We start from the raw sequence: 21389 nt of genomic DNA, 5'->3' as shown, positions 1-21389 counted from the left end.
TATTTAAAGTAGGGACCGCAGACAGGCTATCAAAGGCCTAAAATAACAAACAATAGGCTTATGGCAGTTTTACAGCGGTTACATGGATACACGGGCAGGCAGCTTGGTGGTCAGTGGAGGAGTATTTAAAGTAGGGACCGCAGACAGGCTATCAAAGGCCTAAAATAACAAACAATAGGCTCATGGCAGTTTTACAGCGGTTACATGGATACACGGGCAGGCAGCTGGTGATGAGTGGAGGAGTATTTAAAGTAGGGACCGCAGACAGGCTATCAAAGGCCTAAAATAACAAACAATAGGCTCATGGCAGCTTTACAGCGGTTACATGGATACACAGGCAGCTTGGTGATGAGTGGAGGAGTATTTAAAGTAGGGACCGCAGACAGGCTATCAAAGGCCTAAAATAACAAACAATAGGCTCATGGCAGCTTTACAGCGGTTACATGGATACACGGGCAGCTTGGTGGTGAGTGGAGGAGTAGTGCAAGGAGTGTCTGTCCCAGTACTCCCAAAATATAAATAGATGTTAATGTCTCGCAAAACAACCAAAACAAAAAAAAAGGTGGCATACTTAGGTACAGAGGTGGGCTCATCTACTGAGTTTCTGACATAGTAATTTGGCAGTAACTATTTAATGGTGCCAATATAGGACACAGACACAGACTACTTTAAGTTGCATCATAGATGTCTACAAATTTGTATTGTCAGTGCCAGACATTGAATGATGTCAGCGAATAGACTAAAGATTGGTGGAGCTGTGCAACATAATTTTGCACGTGGTAGAGCACATTTTGAGCTGGGGTAGGGGGGAACTCTCTTGAGGCTGGCGGGACCGCCCCAGGGCCCCTCATGTTACAACGGTGTGTCTGACGTTGGGTGCGCACCACCACCGCCAGAGACACTACATTGTACTATGAGGGACCCAGTAGCAATGCCGTCAACCAAAAGCGAGCACACCCACCTCTTCAGACAAACAGCAGTCTCACGGGTGCTTGCGCCAAGTCGCGATACCACGGCCCCGTGTGGGGAGTTTTGCCATTTAGGGAGGTGTAAACATGTCGTATGCTGTACAATCAGCTGCAGCAAATTAGACATTAGAAAAGTAATTCACAGGCAAGAGCTTTTCATAGGAAAGCTAGCTGTCGGCCGGGCAAGGTGGGGCAAAAGATTTCGAAATCCAGTTGTGGTTCATTTTAATGAATGTTAGATCGTCAACATTTTGGGTAGCCAGACGAGTCCTTTTTTCGGTTAATATTGAACCTGCAGCACTGAATACTCTTTCTGATAGGACACTTGCTGCCGGGCAAGCAAGCTCCTGCAATGCATATTCTGCCAATTCTGGCCAGGTGTCTAATTTGGAGGCCCAGTAATCAAATGGGAATGACGGTTGAGGGAGAACATCGATAAGGGATGAAAAATAGTTAGTAACCATACTGGACAAATGTTGTCTCCTGTCACTTTCAATTGATGCAGCAGTACCTGTCCTGTCTGCGGTCATAGCAAAATCACTCCACAACCTGGTCAGAAAACCCCTCTGTCCAACGCCACTTCTGATGTGTGCACCCCTAACACTCCTAGTCTGCTGCCCCCTGGAGCTCGTGTGAGAACGATCACGTGCGCTGTGTGCTGGGAATGCCTGAAGCAAACGGTCAACAAGAGTTGATTGTTTGGTTGCTAATATTAGTTCCAAGTTCTCATGTGGCATAATATTTTGCAATTTGCCTTTATAGCGTGGATCAAGGAGGCAGGCCAACCAGTAATCGTCATCGTTCATCATTTTCGTAATGCGTGTGTCCCTTTTTAGGATACGTAAGGCATAATCCGCCATGTGGGCCAAAGTTCCAGTTGTCAAATCTCCGGTTGTGATTGGTTGAGGGGCAGTTGCAGGCAAATCTACGTCACTTGTGTCCCTCAAAAAACCAGAACCCGGCCGTGACACGCAACCAAATTCCTGTGCCCCCGGGAAAGGTTCGGCATTAAAAATATACTCATCCCCATCATCCTCCTCGTCCTCCACCTCCTCTTCGCCCGCTACCTCGTCCTGTACACTGCCCTGACCAGACAATGGCTGACTGTCATCAAGGCTTTCCTCTTCCTCTGGTGCAGACGCCTGCTCCTTTATGTGCGTCAAACTTTGCATCAGCAGACGCATTAGGGGGATGCTCATGCTTATTACGGCGTTGTCTGCACTAACCAGCCGTGTGCATTCCTCAAAGCACTGAAGGACTTGACACATGTCTTGTATCTTAGACCACTGCACACCTGACAACTCCATGTCTGCCATCCTACTGCCTGCCCGTGTATCCTCCCACAAATAAATAACAGCACGCCTCTGTTCGCACAGTCTCTGAAGCATGTGCAGTGTTGAGTTCCACCTTGTTGCAACGTCTATGATTAGGCGATGCTGGGGAAGGTTCAAAGACCGCTGATAGGTCTGCATACGGCTGGCGTGTACAGGCGAACGTCGGATATGTGAGCAAAGTGCACGCACTTTGAGGAGCAGGTCGGAGAACCCAGGATAAGTTTTCAATAAGCACTGCACCACCAGGTTTAAGGTGTGAGCCAGGCAAGGAATGTGTTTCAGTTGGGAAAGGGAGATGGCAGCCATGAAATTCCTTCCGTTATCACTCACTACCTTGCCTGCCTCAAGATCTACTGTGCCCAGCCACGACTGCGTTTCTTGTTGCAAGAACTCGGACAGAACTTCCGCGGTGTGTCTATTGTCGCCCAAGCACTTCATAGCCAATACAGCCTGCTGACGCTTGGCAGTAGCTGGCCCATAATGGGACAACTGGTGTGCAACAGTGTCATCTGCCGATGGAGTGGTTGGCAGACTGCGTTCTGTGGAAGAGCTGTAGCTTCTGCAGGAGGACGAGGAGGAGGAGGGGGTGCGAACGCCTACAGCCAACTGTTTCCTAGACCGTGGGCTAGGCACAACTGTCCCTAAATTGATGTCGCCTGTGGACCCTGCATCCACCACATTCACCCAGTGTGCCGTGATGGACACATAACGTCCCTGGCCATGCCTACTGGTCCATGCATCTGTAGTCAGGTGCACCTTTGTACTCACAGATTGCCTGAGTGCATGGACGATGCGCTGTTTAACATGCTGGTGCAGGGCTGGGATGGCTTTTCTGGAAAAAAAGTGTCGACTGGGTAGCTCGTATCGTGGTTCAGCGTACTCCATCAGGGCTTTGAAAGCTTCGCTTTCAACTAACCGGTAGGGCATCATCTCTAACGAGATTAGTCTAGCTATGTGGGCGTTAAAACCCTGTGTACGCGGATGCGAGGATAAGTACTTCCTTTTTCTAACCAGAGTCTCATGTAGGGTGAGCTGGACTGGAGAGCTGGAGATCGTGGAACTTTCGGGTGTGCCGGTGTACATGGCAGACTGAGAGACGGTTGGAGACGGTATTGTTTCCGCCGGTGCCCTAGATGCAATATTTCCTCCTACAAAACTGGTGATTCCCTGACCCTGACTGCTTTTGGCTGGCAAAGAAACCTGCACAGATACTGCCGGTGGTGCGGAAAATGGTGGCCTTACAGTGACGGAAGGGATGTTGCGTTGCTGACTAGCTTCATTGGCCGAGGGTGCTACAACCTTGAGGGACGTTTGGTAGTTAGTCCAGGCTTGAAAATGCATGGTGGTTAAGTGTCTATGCATGCAACTAGTATTTAGACTTTTCAGATTCTGACCTCTGCTTAAGCTAGTTGAACATTTTTGACAGATGACTTTGCGCTGATCAGTTGGATGTTGTTTAAAAAAATGCCAGACTGCACTCTTCCTAGACTCGGATCCCTTTTCAGGGATTGCAGACTGAGCTTTAACCGGATGGCAACGCTGTGCTCCAACAGGTTTTGGCTTTGACACGCGTTTTGGTCCAGATACGGGCCCGGCAGATGGAACCTGTTGCGATGTTGATGCCTGCTGCGGCCCCTCCTCCACCTCCGCTTCTGAACTACTGCCGCCTGCACCCTGTTCCCCCAATGGCTGTCAATCGGGGTCAATAACTGGGTCATCTATTACCTCCTCTTCGAGCTCGTGTGCAACTTCGTCTGTGTCACTGTGTCGGTCGGTGGTATAGCGTTCGTGGCGGGGCAACATAGTCTCATCAGGGTCTGATTGTGGATCTGTACCCTGAGAGGGCAATGTGGTGGTCTGAGTCAAAGGAGCAGCATAGTACTCTGGCTGTGGCTGTGCATCAGTGCACTCCATGTCAGAATATACTTGTAATGGGCATGGCCTGTTAAATGTTTCACTTTCTAAGCCAGGGACGGTATGTGTAAAGAGCTCCATGGAGTGACCCGTTGTGTCGCCTGCTGCATCCTTCTCTCTTGTTGTAGTTTTTGCTGAGGAGGACAAGGAAGCGACTTGTCCCTGACCGTGAACATCCACAAGCGACGCGCTGCTTTTACATTTACCAGTTTCGGAAGAGGAGGCAAAAGAGCTAGAGGCTGAGTCTGCAATGTAAGCCAAAACTTGCTGTTGCTGCTCCGCCTTTAAAAGCGGTTTTCCTACTCCCAGAAAAGAGAGCGTTCGAGGCCTTGTGTAGCCTGACGACGAAACTGGCTCCACAGCTCCAGACTTAGGTGGAATATTTTTATCCCCACGACCACCTGATGCTCCACTACCACTACCATCATTACCAGCTGACAATGAACGCCCACGACGACCTCTTGCACCAGACTTCCTCATTGTTTTAAAATCTTAACCAAAGTAACTTTATTTGTTGCTGTCAAACAACTTACACGGTGAGCTATAACTTCAGTATGATTTCAATATCCCTTAACAGGTTGGTGAGACCACAAGGAAAATCAGGCACAATGTTACACACTCTGTTTTCTGTGGCACAAAATCACAGAGATGACACACACGCAGGACTGTCACTCAAGCACTAATGTCAATATTAATCTCCCACCTAATTTATTTTTTTTTTTTTCTCAGGGAGACTTTAGAAACCAAATAATATTAAAAAAAAAAAAAAAAAAAGGCTTTCTATGGCCCACAATTAGAGAGAGAGAGGTGGCACAACCAGGAGTCAAGACTGGCGCACAAGCTGAAAGGGCAATATTACTCTCCCACTGTTTTTTATGTTTTTTTTGTTTTTTTCAGGGAGACTTTAGAAGCCAAATAATATTAAAAAAACCAAAAAAAAAAAAGGCTTTCTATGGCCCACTGAATGAGAGGGAGAGAGGTGGCACACCCAGGAGTCAAGACTGGCACACAAGCTGAAAGGGCAATATTACTCTCCCACTGTTTTTTTAGGTTTTTTTTTTTTTTTCAGGGAGACTTTAGAAACCAAATAATATTAAAAAAAAAAAAAAAAAAAAAAAAAAAATAGGCTTGCTATAGCCCACTGAATGAGAGATAGCACACACAGCAGTGGCACACAAGCCCTGACTGAGGCCAATATTTTTCTCCCACTGATTGATGTAGTGTTTTTGTGTTGAGGTAGAATTTAGAACACAAATCACGGAAAAAATAAATAGGCTTTCTATGGCCCACTGAATGAAAGGGAGAGAGGTGGCACACCCAGGAGTCAAGACTGGCACACAAGCTGAAAGGGCAATATTACTCTCCCACTGTTTTTTTATGTATTTTTTGTTTTTTCAGGGAGACTTTAGAAACCCAATAATATTTAAAAAAAAAAATAAATAGGCTTTCTATGGCCCACTGAATGAGAGGGAGAGAGGTGGCACACCCAGGAGTCAAGACTGGCACACAAGCTGAAAGGGCAATATTATTCTCCCACTGTTTTTTTAGGTTTTTTTTTTTTTTTCAGGGAGAATTAGAAACCAAATAATATTAAAAAAAAAAAATAAATAGGCTTTCTATGGCCCACTGAATGAGAGGGAGAGAGGTGGCACACCCAGGAGTCAAGACTGGCACACAAGCTGAAAGGGCAATATTACTCTCCCACTGTTTTTTTAGGGTTTTTTTTTTTTTTCAGGGAGACTTTAGAAACCAAATAATATTAAAAAAAAAAAAAAAAAAAAAAAATAGGCTTGCTATAGCCCACTGAATGAGAGATAGCACACACAGCAGTGGCACACAAGCCCTGACTGAGGCCAATATTTTTCTCCCACTGATTGATGTAGTGTTTTTGTGTTGAGGTAGAATTTAGAACACAAATCACGGAAAAAATAAATAGGCTTTCTATGGCCCACTGAATGAAAGGGAGAGAGGTGGCACACCCAGGAGTCAAGACTGGCACACAAGCTGAAAGGGCAATATTACTCTCCCACTGTTTTTTTATGTATTTTTTGTTTTTTCAGGGAGACTTTAGAAACCCAATAATATTTAAAAAAAAAAATAAATAGGCTTTCTATGGCCCACTGAATGAGAGGGAGAGAGGTGGCACACCCAGGAGTCAAGACTGGCACACAAGCTGAAAGGGCAATATTACTCTCCCACTGTTTTTTTAGGTTTTTTTTTTTTTTCAGGGAGACTTTAGAAACCAAATAATATTAAAAAAAAAAAAAAAAAATAGGCTTGCTATAGCCCACTGAATGAGAGATAGCACACACAGCAGTGGCACACAAGCCCTGACTGAGGCCAATATTTTTCTCCCACTGATTGATGTAGTGTTTTTGTGTTGAGGTAGATTTTAGAACACAAATCACGGAAAAAATAAATAGGCTTTCTATGGCCCACTCAGTGAGAGATGGCACACACAGGGATGGCACTGTAGCAGAAATGCCAATCTTAATCTCCCACAAAAAAAAAACAAAAAAAAAACAAAAAAACTGTCCTACAATTACTATCTCCCTGCAGTAATGTAAGCCAGGTATGGCAGGCAGCAATAGGAGTGGACTGATGCACAAATTAAATAAAAAGTGTGGACAAACAAAAAAGATAGCTGTGCAGAAAGGAAGGAACAAGAGGATATGTGCTTTGAAAAAAGCAGTTGGTTTCCACAGTGGCGTACACACAGCAATACAGCTATCACGGAGCCTTCTAGGGCAGCCCAATGAGCTACAGCGCTGAGGGGAAAAAAAAAAAAAAATAGCTTCCACAGTCCCTGCACACCGAAGGTGGTGTTGGACAGTGGAAATCGCTGCAGCACAAGCGGTTTGGTGGTTAGTGGACCCTGCCTAACGCTCTCCCTGCTTCTGACGAAGCGGCAGCAACCTGTCCCTAAGCTCAGATCAGCAGCAGTAAGATGGCGGTCGGCGGGAACGCCCCTTTATAGCCCCTGTGACGCCGCAGACAGCAAGCCAATCACTGCAATGCCCTTCTCTAAGATGGTGGGGACCAGGATCTATGTCATCACGCTGCCCACACTCTGCGTTCACCTTCATTGGCTGAGAAATGGCGCTTTTCGCGTCATTGAAACGCGACTTTGGCGCGAAAGTCGCGTACCGCATGGCCGACAAGCACAGGGGTCGGATCGGGTTTCATGAGACGCCGACTTAGCCAAAAGTCGGCGACTTTTGAAAATGATCGACCCGTTTCGCTCAACCCTAGTCATCAAGGCTTTCCTCTTCCTCTGGTGCAGACGCCTGCTCCTTTATGTGCGTCAAACTTTGCATCAGCAGACGCATTAGGGGGATGCTCATGCTTATTACGGCGTTGTCTGCACTAACCAGCCGTGTGCATTCCTCAAAACACTGAAGGACTTGACACATGTCTTGTATCTTAGACCACTGCACACCTGACAACTCCATGTCTGCCATCCTACTGCCTGCCCGTGTATCCTCCCACAAATAAATAACAGCACGCCTCTGTTCGCACAGTCTCTGAAGCATGTGCAGTGTTGAGTTCCACCTTGTTGCAACGTTTATGATTAGGCGATGCTGGGGAAGGTTCAAAGACCGCTGATAGGTCTGCATACGGCTGGCGTGTACAGGCGAACGTCGGATATGTGAGCAAAGTGCACGCACTTTGAGGAGCAGGTCGGAGAACCCAGGATAAGTTTTCAATAAGCACTGCACCACCAGGTTTAAGGTGTGAGCCAGGCAAGGAATGTGTTTCAGTTGGGAAAGGGAGATGGCAGCCATGAAATTCCTTCCGTTATCACTCACTACCTTGCCTGCCTCAAGATCTACTGTGCCCAGCCACGACTGCGTTTCTTGTTGCAAGAACTCGGATAGAACTTCCGCGGTGTGTCTGTTGTCGCCCAAACACTTCATAGCCAATACAGCCTGCTGACGCTTGGCAGTAGCTGGCCCATAATGGGACAACTGGTGTGCAACAGTGTCATCTGCCGATGGAGTGGTTGGCAGACTGCGTTCTGTGGAAGAGCTGTAGCTTCTGCAGGAGGACGAGGAGGAGGAGGAGGAGGGGGTGCGAACGCCTACAGCCAACTGTTTCCTAGACCGTGGGCTAGGCACAACTGTCCCTAAATTGATGTCGCCTGTGGACCCTGCATCCACCACATTCACCCAGTGTGCCGTGATGGACACATAACGTCCCTGGCCATGCCTACTGGTCCATGCATCTGTAGTCAGGTGCACCTTTGTACTCACAGATTGCCTGAGTGCATGGACGATGCGCTGTTTAACATGCTGGTGCAGGGCTGGGATGGCTTTTCTGGAAAAAAAGTGTCGACTGGGTAGCTCGTATCGTGGTTCAGCGTACTCCATAAGGGCTTTGAAAGCTTCGCTTTCAACTAACCGGTAGGGCATCATCTCTAACGAGATTAGTCTAGCTATGTGGGCGTTAAAACCCTGTGTACGCGGATGCGAGGATAAGTACTTCCTTTTTCTAACCAGAGTCTCATGTAGGGTGAGCTGGACTGGAGAGCTGGAGATCGTGGAACTTTCGGGTGTGCCGGTGTACATGGCAGACTGAGAGACGGTTGGAGACGGTATTGTTTCCGCCGGTGCCCTAGATGCAATATTTCCTCCTACAAAACTGGTGGTTCCCTGACCCTGACTGCTTTTGGCTGGCAAAGAAACCTGCACAGATACTGCCGGTGGTGCGGAAAATGGTGGCCTTACAGTGACGGAAGGGATGTTGCGTTGCTGACTAGCTTCATTGGCCGAGGGTGCTACAACCTTAAGGGACGTTTGGTAGTTAGTCCAGGCTTGAAAATGCATGGTGGTTAAGTGTCTATGCATGCAACTAGTATTTAGACTTTTCAGATTCTGACCTCTGCTTAAGCTAGTTGAACATTTTTGACAGATGACTTTGCGCTGATCAGTTGGATGTTGTTTAAAAAAATGCCAGACTGCACTCTTCCTAGACTCGGATCCCTTTTCAGGGATTGCAGACTGAGCTTTAACCGGATGGCCACGCTGTCCTCCAACAGGTTTTGGCTTTGACACGCGTTTTGGGCCAGATAGGGGCCCGGCAGATGGAACCTGTTGCGATGTTGATGCCTGCTGCGGCCCCTCCTCCACCTCCGCTTCTGAACTACTGCCGCCTGCACCCTGTTCCCCCAATGGCTGCCAATCGGGGTCAATAACTGGGTCATCTATTACCTCCTCTTCGAGCTCGTGTGCAACTTCGTCTGTGTCACTGTGTCGGTCGGTGGTATAGCGTTCGTGGCGGGGCAACATAGTCTCATCAGGGTCTGATTGTGGATCTGTACCCTGAGAGGGCAATGTGGTGGTCTGAGTCAAAGGAGCAGCATAGTACTCTGGCTGTGGCTGTGCATCAGTGCACTCCATGTCAGAATATACTTGTAATGGGCATGGCCTGTTAATTGTTTCACTTTCTAAGCCAGGGACGGTATGTGTAAAGAGCTCCATGGAGTGACCCGTTGTGTCGCCTGCTGCATCCTTCTCTCTTGTTGTAGTTTTTGCTGAGGAGGACAAGGAAGCGACTTGTCCCTGACCGTGAACATCCACAAGCGACGCGCTGCTTTTACATTTACCAGTTTCGGAAGAGGAGGCAAAAGAGCTAGAGGCTGAGTCTGCAATGTAAGCCAAAACTTGCTGTTGCTGCTCCGCCTTTAAAAGCGGTTTTCCTACTCCCAGAAAAGAGAGCGTTCGAGGCCTTGTGTAGCCTGACGACGAAACTGGCTCCACAGCTCCAGACTTAGGTGGAATATTTTTATCCCCACGACCACCTGATGCTCCACTACCACTACCATCATTACCAGCTGACAATGAACGCCCACGACGACCTCTTGCACCAGACTTCCTCATTGTTTTAAAATCTTAACCAAAGTAACTTTATTTGTTGCTGTCAAACAACTTACACGGTGAGCTATAACTTCAGTATGATTTCAATATCCCTTAACAGGTTGGTGAGACCACAAGGAAAATCAGGCACAATGTTACACACTCTGTTTTCTGTGGCACAAAATCACAGAGATGACACACACGCAGGACTGTCACTCAAGCACTAATGTCAATATTAATCTCCCACCTAATTTATTTATTTTTTTTTCTCAGGGAGACTTTAGAAACCAAATAATATTAAAAAAAAAACAAAAAAAAAACCAACAAAAAAAAGGCTTTCTATGGCCCACAATTAGAGAGAGAGAGGTGGCACACCCAGGAGTCAAGACTGGCGCACAAGCTGAAAGGGCAATATTACTCTCCCACTGTTTTTTTATGTATTTTTTGTTTTTTAAGGGAGACTTTAGAAACCAAATAATATTAAAAAAACCAAAAAAATAAATAGCCTTTCTATGGCCCACTGAATGAGAGAGAGAGGTGGCACACCCAGGAGTCAAGACTGGCACACAAGCTGAAAGGGCAATATTACTCTCCCACTGTTTTTTTATGTTTTTTTTTTTTTTCAGGGAGACTTTAGAAACCAAATAATATTAAAAAAAACAAAAAAATAAATAGCCTTTCTATGGCCCACTGAATGAGAGAGAGAGGTGGCACACCCAGGAGTCAAGACTGGCACACAAGCTGAAAGGGCAATATTACTCTCCCACTGTTTTTTTATGTTTTTTTTTTTTTTCAGGGAGACTTTAGAAACCAAATAATATTAAAAAAACCAAAAAAATAAATAGCCTTTCTATGGCCCACTGAATGAGAGAGAGGTGGCACACCCAGGAGTCAAGACTGGCACACAAGCTGAAAGTGCAATATTACTCTCCCACTGTTTTTTTATGTTTTTTTTTTTTTTCAGGGAGAATTTAGAAACCAAATAATATTAAAAAAACCAAAAAAATAAATAGGCTTTCAATGGCCCACTGAATGAGAGAGAGGTGGCACACCCAGGAGTCAAGACTGGCACACAAGCTGAAAGGGCAATATTACTCTCCCACTGTTTTTTTATGTATTTTTTGTTTTTTAAGGGAGACTTTAGAAACCCAATAATATTTAAAAAAAAAAAATAAATAGGCTTTCTATGGCCCACTGAATGAGAGAGGTGGCACACCCAGGAGTCAAGACTGGCACACAAGCTGAAAGGGCAATATTACTCTCCCACTGTTTTTTTATGTATTTTTTGTTTTTTAAGGGAGACTTTAGAAACCCAATAATATTTAAAAAAAAAATAAATAGGCTTTCTATGGCCCACTGAATGAGAGAGAGGTGGCACACCCAGGAGTCAAGACTGGCACACAAGCTGAAAGGGCAATATTACTCTCCCACTGTTTTTTTAAGTTTTTTTTCTTTTATTTTCAGGGAGACTTTAGAAACCAAATAATATTAAAAAAACCAAAAAAATAAATAGGCTTTCTATGGCCCACTGAATGAGAGAGAGGTGGCACACCCAGGAGTCAAGACTGGCACACAAGCTGAAAGGGCAATATTACTCTCCCACTGTTTTTTTTTTTTCAGGGAGACTTTAGAAACCAAATAATAAGAAAAAAAAAAAAATAAATAAATAGGCTTTCTATAGCCCACTGAATGAGAGATAGCACACACAGCAGTGGCACACAAGCCCTGACTGAGGCCAATATTTTTCTACCACTGATTGATGTAGTGTTTTTGTGTTGAGGTAGAATTTAGAACACAAATCACGGAAAAAATAAATAGGCTTTCTATGGCCCACTCAGTGAGAGATGGCACACACAGGGATGGCACTGTAGCAGAAATGCCAATCTTAATCTCCCACAAAAAAAAAAAAAAAAAAAAAAAAAACAGGGACTGTCCTACAATTACTATCTCCCTGCAGTAATCTAAGCCAGGTATGGCAGGCAGCAATAGGAGTGGACTGATGCACAAATTAAATAAAAAGTGTGGACAAACAAAAAAGATAGCTGTGCAGAAAGGAACAAGAGGATATGTGCTTTGAAAAAAGCAGTTGGTTTCCACAGTGGCGTACACACAGCAATACAGCTATCACGGAGCCTTCTAGGGCAGCCCAATGAGCTACAGCGCTGAGGAAAAAAAAAAAATAAATAGCTTCCACTGTTCCTGCACACCGAAGGTGGTGTTGGACAGTGGAAATCGCTACAGCACAAGCGGTTTGGTGGTTAGTGGACCCTGCCTAACGCTCTCCCTGCTTCTGACGAAGCGGCAGCAACCTCTCCCTAAGCTCAGATCAGCAGCAGTAAGATGGCAGTCGGCGGGAACGCCCCTTTATAGCCCCTGTGACGCCGCAGACAGCAAGCCAATCACTGCAATGCCCTTCTCTAAGATGGTGGGGACCAGGATCTATGTCATCACGCTGCCCACACTCTGCGTTCACCTTCATTGGCTGAGAAATGGCGCTTTTCGCGTCATTGAAACGCGACTTTAGCGCGAAAGTCGCGTACCGCATGGCCGACAAGCACAGGGGTCGGATCGGGTTTCATGAGACGCCGACTTAGCCAAAAGTCGGCGACTTTTGAAAATGATCGACCCGTTTCGCTCAACCCTAGTAATCATCTTATAATTTCCTTTTTTTCATACCATAATCAGGTTACATTTGTTGCTCATAGAAGTCTATGGAAAGTGAAGAGGAAGAGGGAGGAGAGAGGCAGAAACACAGTGACAATGCTGCTGCTTTATACACTGATGACACTGGTATTTTTTTTTTTCCAGTACCGGTTTTATACAGACGTGTGAAATGGGCCTAAGGGTGTGCTGCAAAAAAAGTAGGAGGGCAAAAATCCCTTTTTCTGTGTATTGTGTACTGGATAACATCATAGCAATAAATCTCCAGCAATTAGTTCAGGGAAAACTGACAATTACACATGCTGCCTGCAGAGTGGCAAACAGGGGATAAATGCAATAAATACATCATATAATAAATAGAAATTGTACTAAACCTCATAAACACACAATACTTATTCTGAAAAGTCTGAAGCAAAGATACACTTTAAGTAAATGTCTAGGAAGAGAACATTTCTTTTAGATCTTGTAGCTGCATTGCTGTATTAAAATGAATCTGCAAATAAATTTATGTTTAATAATTAGAGATGAGTGAACATGCTGCGTCATCCGAGCATGCTCCTGTGCTAACCGACTGTCTTCGGCGTGCTCGAAAAATATGTTTGAGTCCCCGCGGCTGCATGTCTCGCTGCTGTTTGATGGTCACAACACATGCAGGGATTGTCTGTTTCTCACTAGTCATAATGTCACAATTCTAACAATATGTCTAATATCATATTTTCCAATTCGAAGAGATAGCTCCTGTGTAGTACATACCTAAGTGAGGTTTACCCAAATACCAGTCTCTGATCATCTCACTGGGCCCGCTCTTGTCCTAATATATACATGCAGACAAATTTGCCATTTCAGCAACAGAACTGAGCAGACCTATTGAAACACAGTCTGAAAATTCTGTTTATATAAATACCCAAGAAATATATCACTGCTAAAAATGAAGCTAAGTGTACCTTATCACTCACCTGTGATTGATTTAAAAGCTTTTATGCTTTCTCGATAATTTTGCTCCTGTGAGAAAGTCACAAATAACAACTCGTATGCTTGCGGTGCGCTGAAGATAAATTTTGTTAGATAATTATAGTTTGGTTTTTGACAGATAAACTATATTCTAAAAGCTTTTTGGGTGTGTTCATAGAAAAATTGAATATGCATAAAGCTTTCAGTAGTAAATTGTTGCCAAGCAGGCACTTAGTATAAAAAAGGAGTAACGTCGTTGAATCTATAGTATTTGTCATATCCAAAGCATGGTTTACTTATTCCGCCATATTTTATGTAGCATTGATTTAATCGTTTATGTGTACTGCTTTGCCTATAAATCTTGGGTATGTTAATTCTAGATGAGTAAAACAGGAAAAGGTTTTTTTTTTTATTGGACATGTTTTATGCATTACCTTAAAATTTAAATGTAAATGTCCATCTTTTTATTTTCTATTTAAATATATTTAAAATGTTATGATTGCAAAATTGTGAATATATATAACTGATGGAGCTTTGTCCTCTAAATAGATATGGATTTAACCCCTTCACCAGCCAGCCTGGTTTCACTATCATGACCAGGCCAAATTTTACAATTCTGACCAGTGTCACTTTATGTGGTAATAACTCTGGTATGCTTGAAAACATGTTCCAGTGATTCTGACACTGTTGTTGTGAGCTATTGTACTTCATGACAGTGGTAAAGAATTTTTGATATGAATTGCATTTATTTGTGAAATTATTGGAAACTTGGGAAAATGTAGAAAATTTCTTAATTTTCAAACTTAAAATTGTTATGTCCTTAACCCCTTCCCGACCTTTGACGCAGTGTATGCGTCATGAAAACCTGTGCCAATCCGACCTGTGACGCAGCATATGCGTCATGGTCGGATCGCGCTCCTGCAGGCCGGGTGAAAGGGTTAACTGTAATTTCACCCGACCTGCAGGGACAGGGGGAGTGGTACTTGAGCCCAGGGGGGGGTGGCTTCGCCCCCCCCATGGCTACGATCGCTCTGATTGGCTGTTGAAAGTGACGTTTCACTTTCAATCAGAGCGATAGTAATATTTCACCAATGAAAATTGGTGAAATATTACAATCCAGCCATGGCTGATGCTGCAATAGCATCAGCCATGGCTGGAGATCGCAATCTGCCCCCCTCCACCGCCACCGATCTTGTCCCCACGGTCCTCCGTCCTGTAATTGCTGTCCTCCGCTCCCCTCCGTCCTCATGTCCGCTCCCCCCGCAGCCCAATCCCTCCCCCCGCTGTCCGAAACCCCCCTCATACTTACCGACCTCCGGTGTCCCTCCCGGTGTCCGTCCGTGTGCTCCATGGGCGCCGCCATCTTCCAAAATGGCGGGCGCATACGCAGTGCGCCCGCCGAATCTGCCGGCTGGCAGATTCGTTACAGGTACATTTTGATCGCTGTGATAGGTTCTATCACAGCGATCAAAATAAAAAAATAATAAATAAACCTCCCCCCTTTATCACCCCCATAGGTAGGGACAATAATAAAATAAAGAAAATATTTTTTTTTATTTTTTTTTTTACACTAGGGCTAGGATTAGAGTTAGGGTTAGGGCTAGGGTTAGGGTTAGGGCTAGGGTTAGGATTAGGGTTAGGATTAGGGTTAGGGTTAGGGCTAGGGTTAGGGCTAAGGTTAGGGTTAGGGTTAGAACTAGGGTTAGGGTTAGAATTAGGCTATGTGCACACGGTGCGGATTTGGCTGCGGATCCACAGTGGATTGGCTGCTGCATATTTGTAGCAGTTTCCCATCAGGTTTACAGTACCATGTAAACCTATGGCAAACCAAATCCGCTGTGCCCATGGTGCGAAAAATACCGCGCAGAAACGTTGTGCTGTATTTTCCGCAGCATGTCAATTCTTTGTGCGGATTCCGCAGCGTTTTACACCTGTTCCTCAATAGGAATCCGCATGTGAAATCCGCACAGAAAACACTGGAAATCCGCGGTAAATCCACAGGTAAAACGTAGTGCCTTTTTCCTGCGGATTTTTCAAAAATGGTGGGGAAAAATCTCACACGAATCCGCAACGTGGGCACATAGCCTTAGGGTTAGGGTTGGAATTAGAGCTAGAGTTGGAATTAGGGCTAGGGTTGGAAATAGGGTTAAGATTAGGCTGTGGTTAGGGTTATGGTTAGGGTCAGGGGTGTGTTGGGGATAGGGTTGGGTTAGGGTTGGGATTGGGGTTAGGGGTGTGTTGGGGTTGGGGTTGTGGTTAGGGGTGTGTTGGGGTTAGGGTTGTGATTAGGGTTATGGCTAGAGTTGGGGTTAGGGGTGTGTTGGGGTTAGTGTTGGCGTTAGAATTGAGGGGTTTCCACTGTTTAGGCACATCAGGGGTCTCCAAACGCAACATGGCGCCACCATTGATTCCAGTCAATCTTGTATTCAAAAAGTCAAATGGTGCTCCCTCCCTTCCGAGCACCGACGTGCACCCAAAATAGTGGTTTACCCCCACATATGGGGTAACAGCCTGCTCAGGACAAACTGGGCAACAATTATTGGGGTCCAATTTCTCCTGCTACCCTTGTGAAAATAAAAAATTGCTTGCTAAAACATCATTTTTGAGGAAAGAATAATGATTTTTTTATTTTCACAGCTCTGCGTTGTAAACTTCTATGAAACACTTGGGAGTTCAAAGTGCTCACCACATATCTAGATAAGTTCCTTGGGGGGTCTAGTTTCCAAAATGGGGTCACGTGTGGGGGGTTTCTACTGTTTAGGCACATCAGGGGCTCTGCAAACGCAACGTGATGCCCGCAGACCATTACATAAAAGTCTGCATTTCAAAAGTCACTACTTCCCTTCTGAGCCCCGATGTGTGCCCAAACAGTTGTTTACCCCCACATATGGGGTATTTGTGTACTCAGGACAAACTGGGCAACAACTATTGGGGTCCAATTTCTACTGTTACTTTTGTGAAAATAAAAAATTGCAGGCTAAAAAATAATTTTTGAGGAAATAAAAATTATTTTTTATTTTCACGGCTCTGCGTTATAAACTTCTGTGAAGCACTTGGGGGTTTAAAGTGGTCACCGCACATCTATATTAGTTCCATGGGAGGTCTAGTTTCCAAAATTGGGTCACAAGTGGGGAAGCTCCAATGTTTAGGCACACAGGGGCTCTCCAAACGCGACATGGTGTCCGCTAACAATTGGAGCTAATTTTTCATTCAAAAAGTCAAATGGCGCTCCTTCCCTTCCGAGCTCTGCCGTGTGCCCAAACAGTGGTTTACCCCCACATGTGATCTATCAGTGTACTCAGGAGAAATTGCCCAATAAATTTTAGGATCCATTTTATCCTGTTGCCCATGTGAAAATGAACAAATTGAGGCTAAAAGAATTTTTTTGTGAAAAAAAAGTACTTTTTCTTTTTAAGGATCAATTTGTGAAGCACCTGGGGGTTCAAAGTGCTCACTATGCAACTAGGTAAGCTCCTTGGGGGGTCTTGTTTCCAAAATGGGGTCACTTGTGGGGGAGCTCCAATGTTTAGCGGACACCATGTCGCGTTTGGAGAGCCCCTGTGTGCCTAAACATTGGAGCCAATTTTTCATTGAAAAAGTCAAATGGCGCTCCTTCCCTTCCGTGCCATGTCGTGAGCCCAAACAGTGGTTCCCCCCCACATATGGGGTATCAGCGTACTCAGGACAAATTGTACAATAACTTTTGGGGTCCAGTTTCTCTTTTTACCCTTGGGAAAATAAAAAAATTGTTGCTAAAACATCATTTTTGTGACTAAAAAGTTAAATGTTCATTTTTTCCTTCCATGTTGCTTCTGCTGCTGTGAAGCACCTGAAGGGTTAATAAACTTCTTGAATGTTGTTTTGAGCACCTTGAGGGGTGTAGTTTTTAGAATGGTGTCACTTTTGGGTATTTTCAGCCATATAGACCCCTCAAACTGACTTCAAATGTGAGGTGGTCCCTAAAAAAAATGGTTTTGTAAATTTCGTTGTAAAAATGAGAAATCGCTGGTCAAATTTTAACCCTTATAACTTCCTAGCAAAAAAAAAATTTGTTTCCAAAATTGTGCTGATGTAAAGTAGACATGTGGGAAATGTTATTTATTAACTATTTTGTGTCACATAACTCTCTCATTTAACAGAATAAAAATTCAAAATTAGAAAATTGCGAAATTTTCAAAATTTTAGCCAAATTTCCATTTTTTTCACAAATAAACGCAAAAATTATCGACCTAAATTTACCACTAACATGAAGCCCAATATGTCTTGAAAAAACAATCTCAGAATCGCTAGGATCCGTTGAAGCGTTCCTGAGTTATTACCTCATAAAGGGACACTGGTCAGAATTTTAAAAAACGGCCAGGTCATTAAGGTCAAAATAGGCTGGGTCATGAAGGGGTTAAACCAGATAGTTATACCACACAAAATAGTTAATAAACAACATTTTACATAAGCATCATTTTTTAAACATAATTTTTTTTGGTTAGGAAGTTAGGAGTAGTGATGGGCAAACCCCTGGATTTTCGGGTTTGGCTGACCATTTAAGAAAAAGTTCGGTTACCAGAACATTACCCAAAGCCAGACCCCATTCATATAAATGGGGGCCCGGACATCCATTGTTTGACAGCTGCCTCCATCCATCTGCATGATAGCGTGGCAAACACTGACTCTGATCGGTGTTAAGATTATTACCACTGGTCAGAGAGCTGCAGTTACCACCCTGTCAGATGACAGCGTGAGCCAGCAACTGTGACCAGTGGTAAAAAGTACTACTTCCATCAGCCTACGCCTGCTGTAGCTGATAACAGCAAGAGCAGGCACCGCTGATGAGAGTATTCATCAGCTGGCGCTTGCACTATAAATTAAAAAAATAACGTGGGGTCTGTTCTCTTTCTTGATAACCAGCATGGCAAACCTGGCAGCTGCGGACTGCAACCCCCAGATGTCAACTTTATCATGGCTGGTTATCAAGGATAGAGGGGTTCCTATGCCATTTCTTTTAATTGTTTAAGTAATTAAAAAAAAACTGTGTGGGCTGCCCCCCATTTTTGACAACCAGCCAAGTTAAAGCAGACAGCTGGGGGCTGGAAATCTCAGACTGGTAAGGGGCCATGGATATTGCCCCCCAGCCTAAATATAGCAGCTGCAGCTGCAATGGACAAATTGGATTTCATTTTACCACTAGCATTTTTATGGTGACCAGTATAGATAGCTATAGGCCGTCTATAGAACTTTAATGTGATGGCCATGTTGTTTATTGATGTGTGATTCCACTCTTTCTATTTCTGCAAAACTTTCTACAGATGGGTAAAACCATCTGAGATGTACTCATTTTTTTATATATATATTAAAAAGTGTTATTGTAACTTACATCAGGGTGTCTATCTAAATCACCGAATGACATGATTCAGATGAACCCCCCTAAGGGATCCATTCAATATAATAAGGCAGCAAAATTACTCTGGACTTCGTCTGGCCTCTTTTCAGTGATGTCCTTCTTTTCAGAGATGCACAAAACTGTGGTGCCGACCACGCTTTTATGCCTGCTTAAAAAAATGGACACTGCTGAATCATAGGCTCGGATTACATAGCAAAAACCCAGTGACAGATTCCCTTTAAACAACAACATGCTGGAGGCCTGCAACCATCATATGAGGGAGCGCTTGCTGTATACTACAATGAACTGAGTAATAAGAGTATGCTCTTTTTATTGGTAGCTGCAGATAGCCAGAATGTTACTTTCTAAATCTATTTATACTAATTGAAATACATTTAATTAAAAAAAAAGAAAACATAAAAATATAAAAATAAAAGAACAGGTGACACGTTTATTATGTAAAGCAATGCAAATAGTAGGCGCTTTGGACCAGAAAAACAAATTTTATTTTATTTTTTATTTTTTTTTAAATATGATCTTATTTACTGGTTTGAGAACAAAGCTAAAAGGAACTGAAAAATAATGCACCTTTATACATAAATAACATTGTGTCTGTTAGCAAAATAAATCTTCAATAACTAGCAATAATTCTAAAAAGAAATGTACTAAAAAGCAAAAATGTTTCCCAAACTGTAAGTAAGCTTTAATGAAACAGAAGCTGAACCACCACAGATGTGGAGCATAAGACTGAGCCACATTAGTTATTTCTGTATGAACTTTTAGCCATGCTGACGATACTCAAATTTTAATTGCCTTGCAGAGAATATCCATCTGACAGGTCCACGGCTAATAGCATACGACCATGCAGGCAGTGGGTGTCTGCTGGAGCAGAAGAAAGATAATAGAATTTTCATCTCTGCACAATTTACTACAGTTATATAGCAACAAATACAAATCCTGAAGTCTTTAAAGGAAACATCTAAGAGAAAAACTCGAAGGGTTCCCATCATGGCTGTGATTAAGTTCAATTTTGACTATCCTGTTGCCCATGTGATGATGAGAATTACACATTTTTGATTTGTCAGAAGAAACGATATGTAGAATATTTGTATTTGTGTTTTCACAAAATCGGGAAACTGGAGTAAGTGTTAAGATTATTACTTGCTATGCATCTGGATTAGTATTTTAAATCAAAGAGCACATATTTAGAAAACCTGGCAGCAGGAACGATGAAGCCTGTGTAGAATACTGTTTACAGAGTATTATAGTACGCCGTTAACTCCCTTCATCCTCTACCAAATGTCTTGATATTGTCTAATACTAACACTAATTCCATTCTCGTTAAGCTGTGTAGAAAGATTCTTAAGGGGTTTTTGAGCTGATAACTTGTGACAGTGGGCAATACTTACTCTATCACAATTCACCGGTATTTGCAGCTTCAGTGTATGGGTGGGCGCGGTGGGTGGGCACATGTATGTGATTTGTATAGTTTTGGTTATTGGCCGACTAGATTGTCATCTACTTCTCTCAACAGAGTAGTGCATGAGAATCTAGTCATCACATGACCACAGTTATGCAAATTGCCTACATATGGCCCCCCCATCTGCCCACTTGTGGGACTGCAGGTAAATTATGTCAACAAAGGCATTGTATTCTGTGACAATTTGCCATTCTGCAGTCACATATAGTGACTGCAGACTTTTATTTTCAGCCTAGAAAATCCCATTAATGAATGCCTGCTGTATGTTTATCATGCACACTGCTAATCCATTCCGTCTCAGTAGAACCACCAAATATCGCCAATTGGTCTTCAGCCCTTCCATAGGAATGAATGGAGCAAAGGTGCGTAATCGTCCACCACTCCTTTTCAGATCCCTGATTCTCGTGATCCCCAGTGATTGGGAAGTTTCCCCTATTCAATGGACTTCCAAACTTGAGAATAATCCTAAAATTTTATATTTAAGAACAAGTTTTATAACTAGTATCATTGCTATATGTGGAGACAAATGCTAATGCCTAAAATTATGGCCTTTTAAATAATAATAGTTGTGAAATCAAAAATATAAATTATAGTAGGTGACTATATTAAATTTAGAGAATAGCTAAGACTTTTTTCAAATAAATACATTAAAGAGGCAAGCCCAACAAAAATGTTATCACCTAGTCCCTTCTATACGTGTCTGTAATGTAATATACATGCAATAGGATACTTACTGGTTCTCTTCTGACCCACCTGAGTGCGCGTCCTCTTTGACAGTTCACAGCAGGATTGCTATATAGGTTGGTACTACTTTCACCAATGATAGCCTTTGGAGCCTCAAAACAGGATGCT

General features: G+C 43.7%; 1 protein-coding gene and 1 long non-coding RNA gene across 7 annotated transcripts in view; one reads left to right on the top strand and one right to left on the bottom strand.

The window, feature by feature from the left end:
* The window catches only part of SASH1 (SAM and SH3 domain containing 1), a 1249329-nt gene that overhangs the window by 20310 nt on the left and 1207630 nt on the right, over nucleotides 1-21389 (top strand). The gene's annotated exons all lie outside the window — the stretch shown is intronic.
* LOC143809808 (uncharacterized) lies at nucleotides 13206-19458 on the bottom strand. Its single transcript, XR_013222467.1, has 3 exons — nucleotides 18086-19458; nucleotides 14281-14510; nucleotides 13206-14222 (listed from the first exon to the last, which is right to left on the bottom strand). It is a non-coding gene; the product is annotated as an uncharacterized LOC143809808 (long non-coding RNA).

The sequence above is a fragment of the Ranitomeya variabilis genome, chromosome 2, assembly GCF_051348905.1.
Source record: "Ranitomeya variabilis isolate aRanVar5 chromosome 2, aRanVar5.hap1, whole genome shotgun sequence".
Taxonomy (NCBI): Eukaryota; Metazoa; Chordata; class Amphibia; order Anura; family Dendrobatidae; genus Ranitomeya; species Ranitomeya variabilis.
The sequence above is the reverse complement of the archived record's forward strand: the minus strand, read 5'-3'. Positions and strand labels throughout refer to the sequence as shown.